This window comes from Acanthochromis polyacanthus, chromosome 13 (genome assembly GCF_021347895.1).
Source record: "Acanthochromis polyacanthus isolate Apoly-LR-REF ecotype Palm Island chromosome 13, KAUST_Apoly_ChrSc, whole genome shotgun sequence".
In the NCBI taxonomy this organism is placed as follows: Eukaryota; Metazoa; Chordata; class Actinopteri; family Pomacentridae; genus Acanthochromis; species Acanthochromis polyacanthus.
Window position 1 is genome coordinate 11,730,211 of NC_067125.1, and position 18,954 is coordinate 11,749,164.

Sequence of the window (18,954 nt, forward strand, 5' to 3'; positions counted from 1 at the left end):
ATCAAAGCATTCGAACAAGGAGTTGAAGACAAAGCGAGTAAAGCTGATTGCTTATACTATCTTGAACAGTTCACAGCAGGACAGCCAAAGGAGTTAGTTCGTAGCTGCCAGCACATGGCTCCTGAGTGTGGCTATGTTGTTGCTAAAGGGTTGCTACAAGAACATTTTGGCAGTGAGTACAAGATTGCTAGAGCATACATTGAAAAAGCTTTAGCCTGGCCAACAATAAAGTCCGAAGATGTCAAAGCCTTGCAGGCTTATGCCATGTTCTTGCGTGGCTGTTGTAATGTCATGGAAGAGCTGTATTATATGCAGGAGTTGGACATGCCAACCAATATGAAAACGCTTGTGTCAAAGTTGCCATTCAAGCTCAGGGAGCGATGGAGAGGCAAGGCTCATGACATTTTGGAAGCCACGGATGACAGAGCTCATTTCGGGGACGTGGTGACTTTTTTGGAAAAACATGTAAGAATACTTTCTGATCCAATCTTTGGGGATTTGGAATGTGTAGCGCAAAGCACAGTTGGATTAAAACATCTCAACAAACTGAAGCCACAGTCGAAGTATACAGTGAAAGGAAGTAGTTTTGCCACTAGAGTAACATCTGTGGAGGCTGTGGACGAGAAACCAGCAAGAAATACCATCAATAAGAAGGAGAGCTTGTATTGTCTGTACTGTTCTCGTGCTCACCTGTTGGAGAAATGTCAACAGTTTAACAATAAGAAACACAGAGAAAAGATCCGTTTCTTGAGGGGAAAAAGGAGTTTGCTTTGGATGCTTATGTTGTGGACATATAAGCCGTGAGTGTGGTAAACGTTTGCACTGTGAGGTGTGCGATCAACAGCATCCGACTCCACTTCATATCCAGAAGCACACTGGGCAGTCTGAACAAACAGCTGAGTCACCAGTGACCAAACCAGAGACTCCCCCGCAGCTGTGTGGTCGTACAGGGGCTGGAAAGGATCAGTGCTTACTTTCTATTATTCCAGTGCAAGTTAAGTCTGCAAAAGGAAACAAGATCATAAAGACTTATGCTTTTTTGGATCCTGGCAGTACAGCAACCTTTTGTTCAGAACATCTCATGCAAAAGTTGAAAATGACAGGAACAAAGACTCATTTTCTTCTGAAAACCATGGGACAAGAAAGAGTTGTTCCATCCAATTCCTTGGTTGGGATGGAAGTGTCAGGACTGGAAGTAAATGATTTTCATCCCTTACCAGAGGTCCTCACACAAAAGCAAATGCCAGCAACGTCAGATAACATTGCTACTTCTGCTGATTTAGAAAGGTGGCCTTATTTGTCTAAGGTACACATCCACAACATAAATGCTGATGTTGACTTGTTGATAGGTACCAACGCTCCCAAGTTATTGGAACCATGGGAGATTGTCAACAGCTGTGGTGATGGCCCATATGCTATAAGAACAGTGTTGGGTTGGGTCATCAATGGTCCTTTAGGTGGTAATGGCAGCAACAGTAATGTGACGCTTCCTTCTATTGTTGTTAACAGAATTTCTGTGAAGACACTTGAACACATGTTGAACAATCAATATAACCATGACTTCAATGAGAAGACTTCAGTGGATACAGAAATGTCTAGAAAGGATATAAAATTCATGGAAATCATGGAATCCTCTGCAGCCCTGCAGGATGAGAGGTACTGTTTGAAGTTACCATTTAAGAATCCTAATGTGCAACTTCCAAAAAACTTTGCAGTGGCAAAGCAAAGATTGCTTGGATTGAAAAATTGCGTCAGCAAACATTGGATGATGACGGGCTTAACACGGTGATGTGTGAAGTGGAAGCCATACTTAATGATCGCCCCTTAACCAGACTTTCTGATGATCCCAATGATTTAGAACCTCTCACACCGAACCATTTTCTTCTGCTGAAAGGGAAGCCAGCTTTGCCCCCTGGACTCTTTGAACCTTCAGATATGTATGTGAAGCGTCGCTGGAGACAAGTGCAATACATGTCTGATCTGTTTTGGAAGAGATGGGTCAGAGAGTACCTCCCACTATTGCAAGAGAGACAGAAATGGAATCAGAAAAAGAGGAGTCTGGTTGTTGGTGATATCGTTGTAATCATGGATTCCTCAGCTCCACGTGGTTCCTGGCCTCTTGGCAAAGTACTGGAGGTTTTTCCTGACAAAGGGGGTCTGGTGCGTTCAGTTAAGCTACTGACCAAAACTAATATCGTTGAAAGACCTGTAACTAAACTTTGTTTATTGCATGAGGTATAAACAAATGGGTAATGTGATGTACATTTATGGTTATTGAAGTTTTGCATTTGGCTCCTTTTGTAATGTATGTATTTGAATTGTTATGTCTGTTCACCAGTAACAATTAGGGGCTGGTGTGTAGGAGCCAATGAGCTCGATTATTATAAATAGGAACCAATCTTTGTCCGGGCAGGTGTTCCGCCCGGAAGGATAAAACAGTTTTGACCGCCGCCGTCGCCGCCGTCACCGCCGCCGTTGAAAAGCCGGTAACAATGAAATGTTTGTTCATACAAAAGCTGTTGGACTATACTTATTTGGAGTAATAAACGCAGGTTATTGGAACCGCAAGCATTGGTCTCGGCTCTCTTCATCAGACGCGGTAAAGTTGTCTGGCGTGTCAACTATTTACATCCTGGTGAAGCACCTCAGGGGCTTCAAGCATTGGCTTAGCCTCTACAATATATATATATATATATATATATATATATATATATAGTATTTTTAAACATGCTAATCCTCTTGCCTTTGAATAATCCTTATATGAAATAATTCTCTTTGGACTTGATGGAAGGTTGTGGTAATCTCGCAAGTTTCTCCTCTTTAGTGATTTGCAGACCACATATGTTTTAAATATGCATGCCAACAAATGGAACTGACAGCAAATGATTGCCCTTCAGGCTCTCTGTTCTGTCCGAAGAGTAGGTCAGTTTTTGTCTCTTCTTTTGATGCCGAGAAACATAACATTTCGAGCTCATTGAAGACTTGTCTTTTACTTGCAAAGGGAAATAAGTGGAGTGCTTCAGTAAGTACACAGAAGACTGTCAAGAGCAGATCAGATAGGGATTTTTCAAAGCTCCAAGTGTGTCACCATGGAGACTGAAATCATCACAGAACTAATCTGCAATTTAAAATCATTCATCTTCATATCCAAACTGTGTTTCTTACATCAGCTGCAGAAGACCCAACCATAACTTTGGAAGACTCTTTCCCCCTCCACTTCTTGACATTTTTCACCTCCCTACACCTTTCTCCAAATGATATTTTGTTGTTACAAAATCACATTATTCAAATGCCTTCATAAATATTTATAGGGAGGTATGAGGAGAGCAGTCGACATTTTCTGTTTCCACCTTTGTACTTGCAATTTTACAACAGAATGACAACTGAATGTGAGAGACGGAGAGAGAGGAAGTAGGAAGGGTAATTCTGAATGATTGGCATACACCCACATTAATCAACAAGAAATTATTCTCTGGTTTAAACATCATAAAGTCTGTGCAAATCACCAGTTCACTTGAAATGTTCACTCTCTCTTAAATTTAATACCCATTAAATTTTTGGCTTCTGCGCCAATTTAGCAACATGGTGCTGCTTGTAATTCTCTCTCAGTCTCATCATGTCTGATGTGTTTGTGTCGGACACAATCACTCAGCTATCACCTGTCTGTCAATCATCCTGCTGCTCTACACACTTTAGGAATCAAGGAAATGTGGTTTTCTTTTGGTTTGAGTCTAACATCGCTGATTCTGCACACGTGTTTTCCTGTCAAGCAAAAAGTGCTTTTACTGACATTTAATCATGAAAACTCAGGATTTAAATCAGGCAATGGCGACATAGCTGATATAGGTCTATTTATAATTAAATTCGGACATTTCTTCATCATAGTTAAGCATGCTGTGTATCTAGCCCAGCTGGAGTGAAAATCCTGGAAAAGCAACACAATTGTACTGATCAGCCGGACCATTCTGCACAGCACTGTATTAGTAGAATGGTCTGACTATGCAGGACTAAAAAATATATCATCAATAGAGTTAAAATGGACCGTTAACTAGAAGCTTGACTAGATACAGGCATCAAAATGACAAAACGAGTTAAAATATGATTCTGTCGCCACATGTTTGAAGCTTCTGCACCATTTTCTGGGTTAACATGATGATGAATCCTTTCCCATCCAATACGTGATTGATTGACGGCAATATAGAGAAAGAGCTGGGAGGTAATGCAATAAAAGTCAAACTTATTTTGAGGAGGTAGTTTTTGGGAGACCGACATTGGCTTAGAGACACCAGAAAGCCAGAATTAATCCCACAGATGGTTTGCTTTGTGGTATACGCCGCATCTCCAATCACCTCAACAGCCTCCTCACCTGCTACAGTACCTGCCTCCTCCTGCTGCACCTTATTGGTTAATTAGTTTCAGTATTTGCCAAATTGTTTGATGTAATTTCTGTAATTTGTCTGTTTACAAAAATAATTATTTTTTTTTTTCCCAGTTGAACAGATCCTGTTTGCCTGCTTTGGTCTAATTTTTGTTTGCTGAAATTTCCCACCAGTGAAGTCTTGATTGAGGACATTTATTATAATTCAGTGTGCTTTTTGCTTATTTATTAAGCCCCGTTTATATTTTTAATACTCTTGGAACACCACAACACAAGCATCCTTTATGAAAGATTAAGCAGTAAATTATATTTTGCAGAACACATTAATTCCCCTATGATATGTAAGGTTAGGCTTAATCCTAACTCCAACCCTAACCGTAACTCTAAAATGCATTCGTGCAAACATGCTCATCTGTCCTGCTGTATTGTCATTGTGATGACAGACTTATATTGACTGAGTTTGTTATCCAGAGATAATGGAATGAAAAATCACATCCACTCTGTGACCGTCACTTTCCATATCCTCTGATGTGAATTTCCCTTAAAAAAAACTTAAGAAGTTGACATGCTACAGATGTTTGTTCAGTTCAAAGAAAATGATCCTGGATAGCTCACCTTAGCTCAAATAGAATGATAGCGGCAATGAGTACAAGTGAACAGAGCATGGTAATAATCATACAAGAAAAAATATATCAATTAATGTTATTTGGCATGGAAAGATCATTAAAATCTGTGCACACAGATCAGCCAGCACAGCTGCCATCATGGTAATAAGAAGAGTAGGTATGTAACTGTGATCTCACTGGATCACTGCCCACCTCATACTCACAGCTTTTATCACAGAAACACAAACAGTGTGTGGTGATCCTCTCAGACTATTTTCCTTTTAAAATAAATGCAGCATGGGATAAGTGGGTTTTGAGCTACTAAATAACTTAATATGCCAGAATTAATGGCCTAAAAGGCTTGGAGAGAGAAATGCTGTCCTCCCTGAGAGGTCTATACGAAAAGCAAACGCTGATGGACTTCAATGATTAGGGTTCTTCTTAATGGAACTGAAAAATCTCAGCAGAGGGAAAGTGATCACAAACAGAATCACAGCCAGGGTGTGGCTGTTCTGTTGAATGTGGCATCATCATGGGAAAATGACAGTGAGAAGCTAAGTTCCTTTAAGATTTCAGAGAAGATATGTTCACTGTTAGCCTGTTTGACCTTTAAAAACACACAAAAATATAACAAATCATTCATAACACCTATGTGATGAAGGTTGTAATTTAGCATTAAATTATTGATTTTGACAAATTTCAAAGAATCTGTTCAACCACATATATCTGATTGATCCGACCTCAAACTTGTGTTAATCCTGCCAGCTGTGCCTGTCAAGGTGCATTTAAAGAGTTCAGAGTCTGCAGCCAATTCTAATTTGGCTCTCGTCCCCTTTCAGATTCACCATGTTGTGCAGTGAAACACTGCTCCAAGTGCTCCTGCCACTTTTAGAATACTCACTTGAAGTCTTGGGTCGCCTCCATAGTGTTAAATGGTGACTTTTTACTACAAGTGATGTTCCTCAACAGGAAAGTTGACCCATCTCATGCCTGTTGACGGTGATCCTCACAGACTTCGACTAAGCAATGCTTTTGCAGATCCATGGTGAAATTGCAAACGCACACTTGCAAGTGGTCACAAAAACCATCCTGCTCTCAGGCAAGATGCAAAACCTTTTTAGAGCAATACACAGTGGGTCTTTCTCTCTGTTAGTAACACAACTCCCAGCCAGTCTCACTCCTCTGGCACAGTGTCAGAGCCACAATGGCAGGTTGTCATTTTAAACCTTTCTCATTGTGCCCTGACCAGTCTTGTATCATACCTTTGGGACAGATTATTGCTCATGGCTTGCTCACTGTTCCCAGCTTGGCCTTTACTGAGCCAGAACCCATTAATTTCAACTGTGATCATGCACAGCCTTTAGCACACAGAGGAAATTTAATTTGTCTGTCTTCATTTGAGTGAATAAGGACACAGCTGCTTTTCAAATATAACATGATCTTTGAAGGGCTAGTGTAAGTATATTATCATGCATTTACAGCACAGCTGCAGTTCATAAAAATACAAGGAGGTGTCTACATGAGACAAAGTGGCTTCTCTGCAACTCTAGCTGCTCAATCTCTGCAGTTTTTCCATGTGCAAGTATGTATAGCATTGTCTATCAGTAAGTGTACACCAGCATTTCCACTGTTCTCACAGTCTTCACTCTAAAAACAGATGTTTGATTTTACCAAATGCCATTCAGCTATCATCACAGGCACAACATGTCTAACTTAAATCTTACTATGAAACTGTCCGTGTTAGACCATATGTTAAAGAGCCCTGTGGGTGAGAGATTACACTTTCTTGTAAACACAGGTCATGACTGGATTGAAATGTCCAACAAAAAGTTTCCATACATTTCCCTTCATTGTTTTTGATTGTTTGATTTTAGTTTTGGGCTGCACAGTGTCTTGGTGATTAGCACTTTTGCCTTGCAGCTAGAAGATCCCAGGTTCGTGTTCCATCTTTGCCAGGATCTTTCTGCATAAAGTTTGCATGTTCTTTCACAGTCCAAAAACATGCTGAGGTTAATTGGTAACTCTAAATTGTCCATAGGTGTGAATGCAAGTGTGAATGTTTGTCTCTATATGTAGCCCTGTGATGGATTGGTTATTTAGTTTAAAGAGAAACACCATTAATAAAAATCTGCTACCTTTACAAATTATGTCATTCTCCCAATAAAATCAGCTCCATTTAAGTTAGCAAAAAAAAGTGTTTTCGAAGGCGAATACAAACTCCCACCCAGCTAGTCGCTTTTTCATCTATAGAATAGGAAATACAAAATAGGTCAGACATTTAAACATTAACTCACATCAGAAGTGACTCAGTAATGTCAAGTTTATATAGTGAGCTTTTCTTTCCACTGCTGGGGTCCTGGAACAGAGACACTTTTATATGAAATACTTTATATGTAAGCCGAAACACACATTTTGTAACATTGTACATCTCTGAATTATATTTACAGACATAAATAAGTGAGGCTGGATTGATACTAATTGTCCACTGGTCCAACATTGTGCTCATGTACTTGATAGAATTGCATCAAAACAATGACAAGGGTAAATCAAACTGCAAACTATTCCAAATTGCCAAGAAGAGGAGTGGAAAATCTCTCCTTCAATACAAGCAGCTTGACAACATAACACATAGTTCAAGGACTTTGATAATGCTAGTAACAACAGTACCAACCAATTTTTAACAAACACTAAAGAAGTGAGAGAAAATGTCCACAGACAATCCATGATCTGTAAAAATAAATGAAGAGCTCTTAGAGAGTACATTGCTCTTGATGATCCGCCATTGCCAGTTGTAGTTAAAACAGGATTTCAATGCCTTCTTAGCATACTGTTGACGAGTGTGAGATTTGATCACCACATGACAGAAACCATACAACCGAAACTGCACTCCTTAGTAAAAAAAAAAAGCACATCAACAGCTTGTGGCAAGACATTTCAGCCTTCTGCTTGGCCGCTGACAGTTGAAGAAGCAGTGTCAGTCCAATTGCCTACATCTGTTTGACTGCACAGTGGACACATAAGGATTTTTCTCTAAAAATGTCATTCTACGTGCAAAGCAGTTTCAGGGTTCAAACACAAGACAAGTCATAGTATGTGCATTTGATGACTGCCAGACGTGTGGGGCAATCTGAAATCTGCTGTTGCGCACTTGTTATAGACCATGAGTGATCCTCAACCTCCCCATGTGTTGCTCCAGCTGGTTGAGTCTTTTGGCTCAGGGAAATGGGGCCAATGTTAGAATTTTTAATCATATTTACTTTTTGTTAAGGTCCAAAAGAGAAGGAAATCTGATGGAAATGAAATGTGTTTTGGAAGTCATTGTTAAAATTAGAATGCCGTTCAGTAGTCACATTGGTAATTGATATCAACAAGTCCCCAAATCAAAATGTTTGTACTTCTTGTAGCTCTTTAAAAAGATGCACCTGTATTCATACAACTTAAAATATAAAAAAAAATCAAACCATTAATTGGTGAAAATAAGATAAGTACATTTGTGTTGAAGTTTTGTGTGTTTTATTTTTTAACATCTTACTTCTTGGTCTGACAAAATGTCATTGATGTAGCCCTACTTCAAGAAGTGTTTCTCAACTTAGAGTTTTATGAATATTTTTTCTTCTGTATTCTATAGAATTTCTCTCATGTATTCCAAGGTCCACAGTGCTGCTCTGAAGATTCATCCTGGATAAACCTGCAACCCTGACTCAAGTATCCATCCATCCATTCTCTATACACCACTTTATCCTCACTAGGGTCACGGGGGGTGCTGAAGCCTATCCCAGCTGACTCGGGCAAAGGCAGGGGACACCCTGGAAAGGTCACCAGTCTGTCTCAGGGCTACATATACAGACAAACAATCACACTCACATTCACACCTACGGGCAATTTAGAGTAATCAATTAACCTCAGCGTATTTTTGGACTGTGGGAGGAAGCCGGAGTGCCCGGAGAAAACCCACGCATGCACAGGGAGAACATGCAAACTCCATGCAGAAAGATCCCAGGCCCACCCCGGGATTTGAACCGGGGATCTTCTTGTTGCAAGGCGAAAGTGCTAACCACTACGTCACTGGGTAGCCCTGACTCAAGTAGTTTGTCATTAATTTGTCTGCACCATTGCTCTGGTTATTCATTACAGATAAAGCTACAACCTTGACTCGAGCAGTTTAAGTAGTTCTTATGTTTTCATACTACTAATGTATGCATGCCTTTTCAACCTCAAAATCTTAATGTTCAAAGGGTAGCACAATGAACTGAAGTTAGTTGTTGGGTAAACAGTAAACACAGTTAAAGGTTCGAGTTTATTGCTGATGACACTTGAAGAAGTGGGGTAAAATTGTTCAGTTTTTCTTTAAAAAAAAATACAGTAGCACCACATAACTTTTAAAACTACTTCACAACAGAACAATCCCTACAGCTTTATCTGTCATAGTGTTTTCTCCAAGGAGACAAACAGAAACTCCTCTAGCTGAAAGCCTCTCACAAATCTGGTGAACTGTGACAGAAGTAGACCGACCCTCATCTTTGAGAAATGTACTCTGCTAATGCAACAGCCAGCAGCTTTTACTTTGTTTGCCTCTTGTGGTGTGGACTCGCATCAGCGTGCCCCAGACAATCATCACATATACAGAACAACAATCAGTCACAACTTCAAAACCCACCTGCTTACTTCTGTATAGATCCCTCAGCAGTGGATCAGGTGGGGATGCAAGATAGGGCCTTAATGGATCTGGCTAGTTCCAGTGGACCCCGTGGATATCAACAAGAGTTTGTAGGTTAGGTCATTGTTGTGTTTCCTGAGTCATTCATTTTTAGTTTTAGTTTTTCGCAACATGGCAGCACATATTACCATGCTGGTAGATGCAGATGCTGCCAGGGAGTGCCGTTGCCATTGAGGGATGCGCTTGGTCTCCAACAATGTTTAGGTGGATGGTATGTGTCAAAGCAACATCCACATAAATGCTACGACCCAAGGTTTCCAAGTAGAACATTGCATTGTAACAACATAATCAGTGTTATTCACTTTACCAACCAGTGGTGTGATGGGTGTGCTGTGACTAAGAAATGGTTTTAAGTGAAGGATAATCCATACGTCATTTTTATACACTGCCTTATTCTGTAGAGGCTGAAGCCTATCACAGTTAACACACTGTGAAAGGCCGAGCACACCTAAAACAGAAGCTAAGTACATCATGGAACTTTGATCACTCATAGCAACAGCAAAAAACCTGTGACTGTAAAGAAGCTTAACAACTGTGTGGTTTGCTGGCAACTTTCTTTGAAACTGAAGTTAAAAAAGAGCCAAAGGTCTGATTTCTAAAGAAAATCGAAAAATGACTTTGGCTTGGCAAATTTTTCCTTTCTTTCCTTTTCTTTATTTTTTTTCCCCAGAGGTGAGACTTGGCCTAATAGCTGAGGCATGGTCTCACCTACTGGGAGATTCTGCAACATTGATATTAATGGAGGATTTTAGCAGCTGTGGGTTTTGTGCGAGGCTGCACAGGCCAGGGAAAAGCATGCACTGCATCCATATTTCATTAGGACATTTCAGTGCAAGAATTTGCTGTGGTTTTAAAAAAGAGCTGCTATCTAAAATGTACATCATTCTCACGAAAAACAAACAGAAGCGCTAAGGGGAAAACAAATGTGACTTGAAGGACACTTTTTGATCAAAGATTTTGCAATTCAAATTTAATACTGACTAACAAAAAGGTGCATTCTGGGGTATTCCACATACTTTTCCCGTCGGGGCAATCATTTCAAGAGGGCAATATGAAGCAGTGTGCTCCGATCCTGTTTCAGAGAACTGCGCCAACAATTTCACCTTGTGAGTAAGAATAAAGGTGATCCACCACAAAGCTTCAGTGCCAGTAGAGAGGTCTGCATTATGTACAGAAGCACCGGGAGGTCTTTGTTTTGTAAGAAGGTGACAGAAGCGTAAGTCTTTAGTTATCAGCTAATTACTGTATTAAAGATGACAGGTGCCTGGCAAAGCATGGCTCAGTACTTAACTAAGTCTAAGAGAAACATCTGTCAGACAACACAGGTTCCTCATTAAAAGTATGTATAATCATGTCTCTGTCATCTGTTCTTTTCAACACTCATTCCCTCCTTGTCTCTGCTAGTCTTTCCTATGTGAATAGATTTCTCTGAAGCAGAGCTTTTTCCGCAACCCGGTTAACTGTGGTTCAAATCCATTCAAATGCTGATCCAAGTGAATACTGCATTATATGAGATTGTGAAGTTGAAATCCAAAAATAGTTTTTCGGTAAACATATCACTGCAATCACAACTATATTGTTACTGAAGGTAGCAAAGTAAGTAAATTAACAGTGTTTCCTTATTAAGGTAATAGAAATCAAAATTCGGTTGCAATTATGCTTCCTTCAAAATGCATTTGATTTTGAAAGAAAATTGTACAGAAATGTAATTTCTCAGAGACGGGGTTGGGTTTTGTACACTTAAGGCTCACTCCACAGTTTTCTTGATTCAACAGAATCTGTATGCTGGAAATGGATTTGCACTTGGCAGATTGGGCTTTTCATACAGTTCTGTTTTCTACTGAATGAGAGCAATACTGTCAAAAAAGAAGAAGAAGAAAAAGAAAGCGTGACTATGTTCTCTGCCAAAAGCACAGAGCAATTACCTTTTTTCACCTTCAATCAAGTTTCCTGTCTACAAAGGACTGCAGACAATTTTTTTTTTTAATACTGCAAATTATATGAGACAATCAGGACAATAGTAAAGATACAGGTTCATTAAATGCTCCGTCGCTCTGTGAAAAGAAGAGCACAACATACATTTATACACGGTGTCACTCTTGACTCGCAAAATATGGGAAACGTGTGTTTTCAGCTCTGTCACCTGTCATTGCTGCTGCCAATCTGCACTGCACACTTCCAAACACCCACATACAGCTGACTTGCTAAACAATGCTTGGAGGGACACGTATTGCTCTCCATCACCTACTCTGAACACAAACGCACAAATACACATACAGAGCCTTTGTCGGATTGCGGCCTCATCATGGTGAAAGCTGTTGGATTCAAGTCCATCGCATGCCATGTACACTTCTCAATCGTCCCTGTGTCCAGGTTCTAGTTTATGCATTCATCTGCCTGCCCTGTTTCATTACATATTTATATACATGCTTGCCTCATTCAGCATATTAACACCCAGATATTAGAGAGAGGGTGCTGCTTTCCTTTTTGGCTTGTACTTGAATCCTTTTGACACAACTTATAGCATGTAAAGCAGTATGCATACTCCTTAATCAAATATTTCCCCCTAAAAAATTGGACTGATTTTGAAAAAAAATCAATAGCTGCAGCACCTGGATCTCTTACTGTTTCATGAGATGTGGGGCTGCGTTTACTGTGTTTAAAACTGTAGCATCCTGAAGAGGCGGTCACTCAGACTGTGGGCAGCTCCATGTTGGCAAGCAGAGAGCACTGTAAAGGTTTAGCTGAAAATGAACACCATGACAAAGACTTGCGTATCAATTAATGACTTCCGACTGGAATTCCTCTGGGACAGTGTTTCTACAACTTGGTAGCCTGACTAAGCAGCTGTTGGTGTGAATATCTTGTGTCCATGGCAGAAAATATCCTTACGACCGTGTAGAAAAATGTCCCCTATACTTCATTTGTTCTTGATTTGTTCTGCGAACTACTGGTTAAGAAAATTGTCTCAAATCAGCATCTGGAGATATACTAACTACACAACACTATGCTGTCTGTGTAGTTTGGTCACATCTGTCTTGTGTTTGCATAAAACACACACAAAGTTTTAGTCTTCAGCGATCAGGAGAGTGGCATTGATTTTCTGTAGGTAGCATAGCCCAATAGTGTAATTGCATCATACTACGGCTTGTAATTGGTGCAGACTTTGAACAAGCTGAATCTCTGCTCTCATATGCTCACATAAGAGGCTAAGAGGATTTATCCTTATGGTCTCCACTCTGCAAACCTTCTGTGATCAACACTGTGGGAGGTTTAAAGGTGTTCAACCAGATGCCGATACATATGCTTTTTACGTGCTAAGAGATCCTAGACTGTAGCAGGAGACTTGATACAGAGCATATCATTTTTCTTTCTAAGCAGCTCTACGTACAAAAGCGAGGGAATGGTGAAGTGATGAGGGCTGAAAAATCATGTTTTGCTAAAACAGAGTGACAAGAAATGTTTGAGGAATACGTTGCTGCCACAACAGTAATTGATGAGACAGTAGTGTAACACCAAGCAGATGCATGTGCAGGGCATATTGCAGAGACAGATGGATTGGCCGGTGTCTGCACTTCTTGTCCTGTCCTTCCTGACAGCCGTTCGGTTATTTCCAAATGGAGCCGCGTGGATTTAGATCTTATTTGTATGACACAGCGACAGACAGCTGGAAGTGGCGAGGAATCACTCAATTCGCCAGCAGATGAGAAAGCTGACAACCACAGGATGGACACTCTGCAGGCAGCCTGAAGAAATGCACCTGTGGAGATGTAGCAGATAAAAATAGGCCAGGCTTCCAGAAAGTGACATCTTCAATTTCAGCAGCTTTTATGACTGCAATTTTGATTTCATGACGAGAATGTAATAAACACACTTTCAGCCACCTGGCAAAGCACACTGAGTGTCTCCAAATGCATTAGCGGGGCCTCACTACTGTGGTGTATTCAAAATCGGCACATCATGGAACACGAAGCAGCACAATTCAAAATGATCGGAGAATAGAGATTCAGCTGTCCTGGCCCAAGCAGGTTCCTCATCATCAAACAAAGAGCCAAGAGGAGGAGCTGTGTGCAATAACTCCAACCTTTCATCACTGTCTAATCAGAGAGCAATCAGTGGAGCCCTCATCTGATTCTACTCTCTCCTTTTGCACTGGACTTAATTAACCAGTTACCAATTTTTGCATCATAATTGACCAACCTATTATAGTCCTGTCGATAAACTGACAGAATAGATAACTACCACCTGACGTTATGTTAGAGCTTGTGAAATCTTGTTTTATTTCTGTTGCTTCTAACAATAATAATAAAAAAAAAAACACTTTTCATTAGAACTTTTAGTTTCATCCAGGATTCAATAAATATTTTGGAGTAAAGAACAAGGGCAAAATCCAATAAAATTAAAACAAATAAAACCCTTTTGTCCCCTGGGGCAATTAAGATACAGAGCAGTTTCTTAACAAATGCATATATTTGGTGGTTTTTGTACCTTGCAAATACTATATTTTAGGCTTACAATGCATGTTTTCACCTGTCTTAGTATCAAGAATGTGCACCTCTTCCTTTTTTTTTTTGGATTCCTTTTGCCTGTGAGATGTGGAGAATTTGCTCCCAGCCTTTGTGCATCTGATCAATGTAGCAGATGCTGGTGTTTGAAGAAAGCATCTTTGAATGAAAGGCATCTCTGTGACTTTTCTAAGCCCTTTTAAGAAAACGCATCCTCCTGAATGCCTTTTATATACACTTTCTCAATCAATCCCCTTCAATATGTGCACTTTTTGGGAAAGCCTCATGATTTTGGAGTCACCTGGTTTTTGAGAAAAGGGAGGTAGCTGGGATGTTTTTTGTTGTGTGGATGTAAGTATATGAGACAGAAATGGTGAAAAACAAACTACACATGGGTAATTTGGAGTTCAAAAGGTTTAAAGTGAATTCAAAGTTCAGTTCTGTTTCGAGATAATGACCAACACAGATATTAGTGTCTTTTGAGTTCTACTTCTAATTGCCTAAATGCTAATAGGTTCCTCATAGTACCTCTGATACATTTGCTACCATCTGATAAATCATGACGGTTCATTATATTTTATTAGTATCATATCTGGATTCTAGCATAAAGGTTTACCACATCCAGGCATAAATTTACTAATGAAATACTCTGACAGTTTGGTAAACTTCACAGTGATGCTTTTTTTGTTAATTGGTGGAATACATTAAACTCAGTTAATGATTTAGGAACACCCCTTGAGAGTTTGATGAAGGACCTGAAAATGTGACCTCACTAATTATAATTTGCTTATCAGAGGATTATTATATTTTAAGGTTAACGCAGCAGTGAAGCAGAAGTAGGAACAAGAATTCTGCAGGTTTCCTCCTGAGGCGGTGAGGCCTCACACGATTTGTGTGGTCAAACTTCAATGCTGCGTTTCAAGTCACTACTGGAGGCTAAAGTGGGATGCTGTAAGTTCCACAAAGAAAGAGCAAACACAGTTTTGCTCAGCTCAGCTCATGGACGCTGATGAGAAGATCAAAGCAGAATAGCCTCTGCTTTGTTGGTTAGCCAGAGATTTTTCCTGGAGGCATAATTATGACTTATAGCAATGGATGGATAAATAGTCTGTCAATGGATAAATAAATGCATATATAATGCAACAAGCGGGCAACTGCGAGTAAAGAGGGGACATTCAGATTGTGACTCATTTATTAAAATGACAGATTTCATACCCTCTCCACTTAGGGAACCATTTTCACCATACTTACAATATGTAGTCCACTGGACAACTCAAATGACATTTTAGAAGACTCTGTTATTCTTCAGTAATGACTCAGGTGAAGTTCAGGGTTTACAAAATATAAAATACACCCACAAAAATAACATGTGAACAAAAACAGTCAGATTTATTTGCATTACTATCCTGAAAAAAACTCAAGTTTAGAAGGACATGCAGTGATATGAATAAAGCTGTAATAAAAAAAAAAATAACCAAAGAAAACAGAAAAACTCGTAAGGTTTACAGACACATAAGATGTTGGGTGAGTGCATTCATGCTGCACACACACACAGACACACACTCACATTTTTTGTTCCACGGGGAACCAGCAGCACACACACTCTGAATACAGCCGTATCCTGTGCCTGTTGATATACATTAAAGCTAATGCTCAACAACACCCAGATGTCCCATCTAGCACCCATTCCTCTTTTACAGCACCAATTTCTTTCTTTATTGAACTTGTTTTTTAGCACCCAGCCTTGCAGTGCAGACCAATGGGAGTCCTTCCACAAAGATTTATTCCAGTAGCTGCCAACAAAAAAAGTGTGCCTTGTTTTCTGCCAGAGGTAAAATGGCCATCTGCTTTTTTCTATCTTACTATAGAGTCCAAATGACGCAGAAGGTGGTGATCAATAAAACAAGTAAATAAAATAAGTCTCTTTGGGTTTGAGGACGTCTGTGAAGTGTTGTCTGGCAGAGACAAATGAATCACTAAACCAAATGAATGATGACTGTTTGGGTTCACATTCCCTCGAAGATAAATGGTTGTTGGTGTTTAGTAGACTCTGACATGTCGTCCTATTTGCTTGCTAATTCAACCTCAAACCAAAGTCAGCAGTTCTTTCAGAAGAGAGCGAGTGGAGCTGAAGTTGGCTATATTGGCCATTTCTTCATTTAACCAATGATTTACGGTTGAGCCTCCTGCTGTTTCACCCTCGAGCAAAGCACGGAAGGTAATAGCTTGAGTAAACATCCAGCTGAGGAGATTAATAACTTTATTTAAATTCTGACTGTGGTGGGCAGCCTCAGGTAAGGACATCTGTGGTGGGAATACAAGAGCCAGCGCAAAGAAGCTGAGAAAAACCAGTAACCTTAAAAAAAGCTCTCCTTAAATAACAAAACATCAGAGGTATTAAAATATAGCCAAAATCTAACAAAAAATGATTAATCGCCTACCCGTGTTTGTTTGTAAGGAACAGAAAGAAACTAGTGTTCAACTAAACACAAAAATAAGTTTGCAGAGACAAGACAAGAGGTTTCCAAAGAGGTTTTCTTGAATTAAAAGTGACATTCAAGTTACTGCTGGAGAAAATGCAGGTAAAATGTAATGAGCTGATACTTTTTGGATTGAAGCTACAGCCAACTAACTGTGGGAAATACAAAACTAATGCAGATGCCTGTCACCTGTCAGACAAGATTGGGACATACAAACATGCATTTACTTCATCAAACACTGCAATTACAGGACTGCAGCAAAGCTCTCTTTATCCACTGGCTGAATTAACCGAGTCCACCAGGATATAACTGCAATCAGCTCGAATGAATAAAACACACAATCACTGCTCTACTCACCGTAAAGTCTAAGTTTCTGTGTGACTGCTCCCATAATTGACCATTTGACAGTCACAGCAAGATAAAAATACACATCACAGTGGAATATTAATAGTGCTTCCATACTTTTATTCCTCTGATTTTACTGACAGGTTAGTCTGTGTTATTCCAGGTAGCAGTGTTGCCACCATCTCAGATGTTGATCTGAGTTAACTTATTTATTATTTATGACCTAAACTAAGCTCTGTAGCAGATTCTTGCAAGACTAGACAATTTCCTTATTTCTTCTTATTTATTTATTTATTTATTTTTTTAAAAAAGGGGTTCAATATCTTGTGACACACAACTCCCAGAGCCATAATAATGAACAATGAAGCCATAATTTAGTGAGGACACAGACCAGTGTTTCCAGCAGGTCCAAATAATTGAATGGCTCTAGCAGAAACAAATTTTTTAATTACTGTCCCTTGTGTCATTTCATTATTGGATGCAAATAGTACATGTTCTGTCCTTTATCCCGGCTTCAAATATAACCAGGAGCGGAAGATAATACAACTTGATATCAAATGGCTTTTTGAGAATTTCCTTTCTCTAATCAAATAAATTTTAAATACAATGAGGAATGACTCTTCTGTATAGTTGTATTTTGCTGCTATAGTACAGCATCCTGCCTTCCTTCTCTTGTTGTTGTAGTACTTGAACATGAGATTTCTTGTGCTGTGTGTGGAATTTCAAATATGTGTATAGGAACATCTGGTTAAATTCATTAAACTTCAACATGAAGGCAACATGGAAACAGCTTGTACCTTTGCACATATAATGACAATATATAGACCTCTATGCCCTCCTTTTAGTGGCCCTGTGACTGAACTGACATCACCCATTCTGGTATCTCAAATTAACAAAAAGCTGCAATGTTGTCTTGCCATACTAACCACACATCAAATTCTACTGATGCTAAAGGGTTCAAAAATTGGTGAAATGTCAACCAAAGACTGTATTTTAGTAGGATACATCCATATAGATATGATGTCTCTGTATTTACTATAGACGTATGTCTCTGGGAGGTACTGGAGATACTGAATCTTTAGAATGACTTGCCAGGTAAGATGTTTTGTTGAGGGTAAAATTACCATGTCTGAAAATGTATAAACTCTCACAACATTGACACAATATTTTAGAACTTATTTTTGGGTCCCACATAACAAATAAGTAAACTGAACTAAATCTGAGATGGTGGTTGAGCATATTTCCTGAATTCTCTCTGTCCACCAAGCCGGTCTGTGTGAAATCAGTTTCAGTAGTTTGTCTTGCAACATTAAACATGGCTGTTTCTGTCTGGTCCAGGCAAAATCCCATCTATAGATATATGAAACAATCCCCTGTCTGAAAAAAGAGGAAAGAATAACATTTGGAATACTGAATGTAGATGGAAAAAGACCAAAACTGCCGGTTTGCCACATTCATATGAATGATCTTTTAACCTCATCCCATGCTAGGGTCAAGGATGCTGGGGTATTGTAACAAGCTTATTCATTAGAAGTAGTCCATGGATGCCTCTTCTGAAAATTCCATACTTTTTGTATTGATTTTCTGAAAATCGTTGATTTTCTATTGTATTTTTTTTTTTTATACACTATATTTACATTTCTGCCGGGTTCCACTTACTATTGGTCCCCGATTGCTGGCCTCAAGTGTTTAAAGTTGGCAAGTTATCGTTTCCACTCTGGCAAAAATACAATGATCTTGATCCAGATCTCTGCAGTAATTTGTCTTCAAGTAATTCTCTTTTAACTCTGTTGGATCTTACCTCAGGCTGTGATACATTCAACCATGAAGTCTTTATTGACAGACTGCACTGTCTGGGTATGTTGTTGGCTTAGATCTTACTTCTAACAGAATTTTTTCAGTAAATGTTGAGGTTGCTTGCTGT

General features: G+C 39.4%; 1 protein-coding gene across 2 annotated transcripts in view; it reads right to left on the minus strand.

The window, feature by feature from the left end:
* lsamp (limbic system associated membrane protein) overlaps window positions 1-18,954 on the minus strand; it is a 1,200,168-nt gene that overhangs the window by 724,230 nt on the left and 456,984 nt on the right. The window lies entirely within an intron of this gene.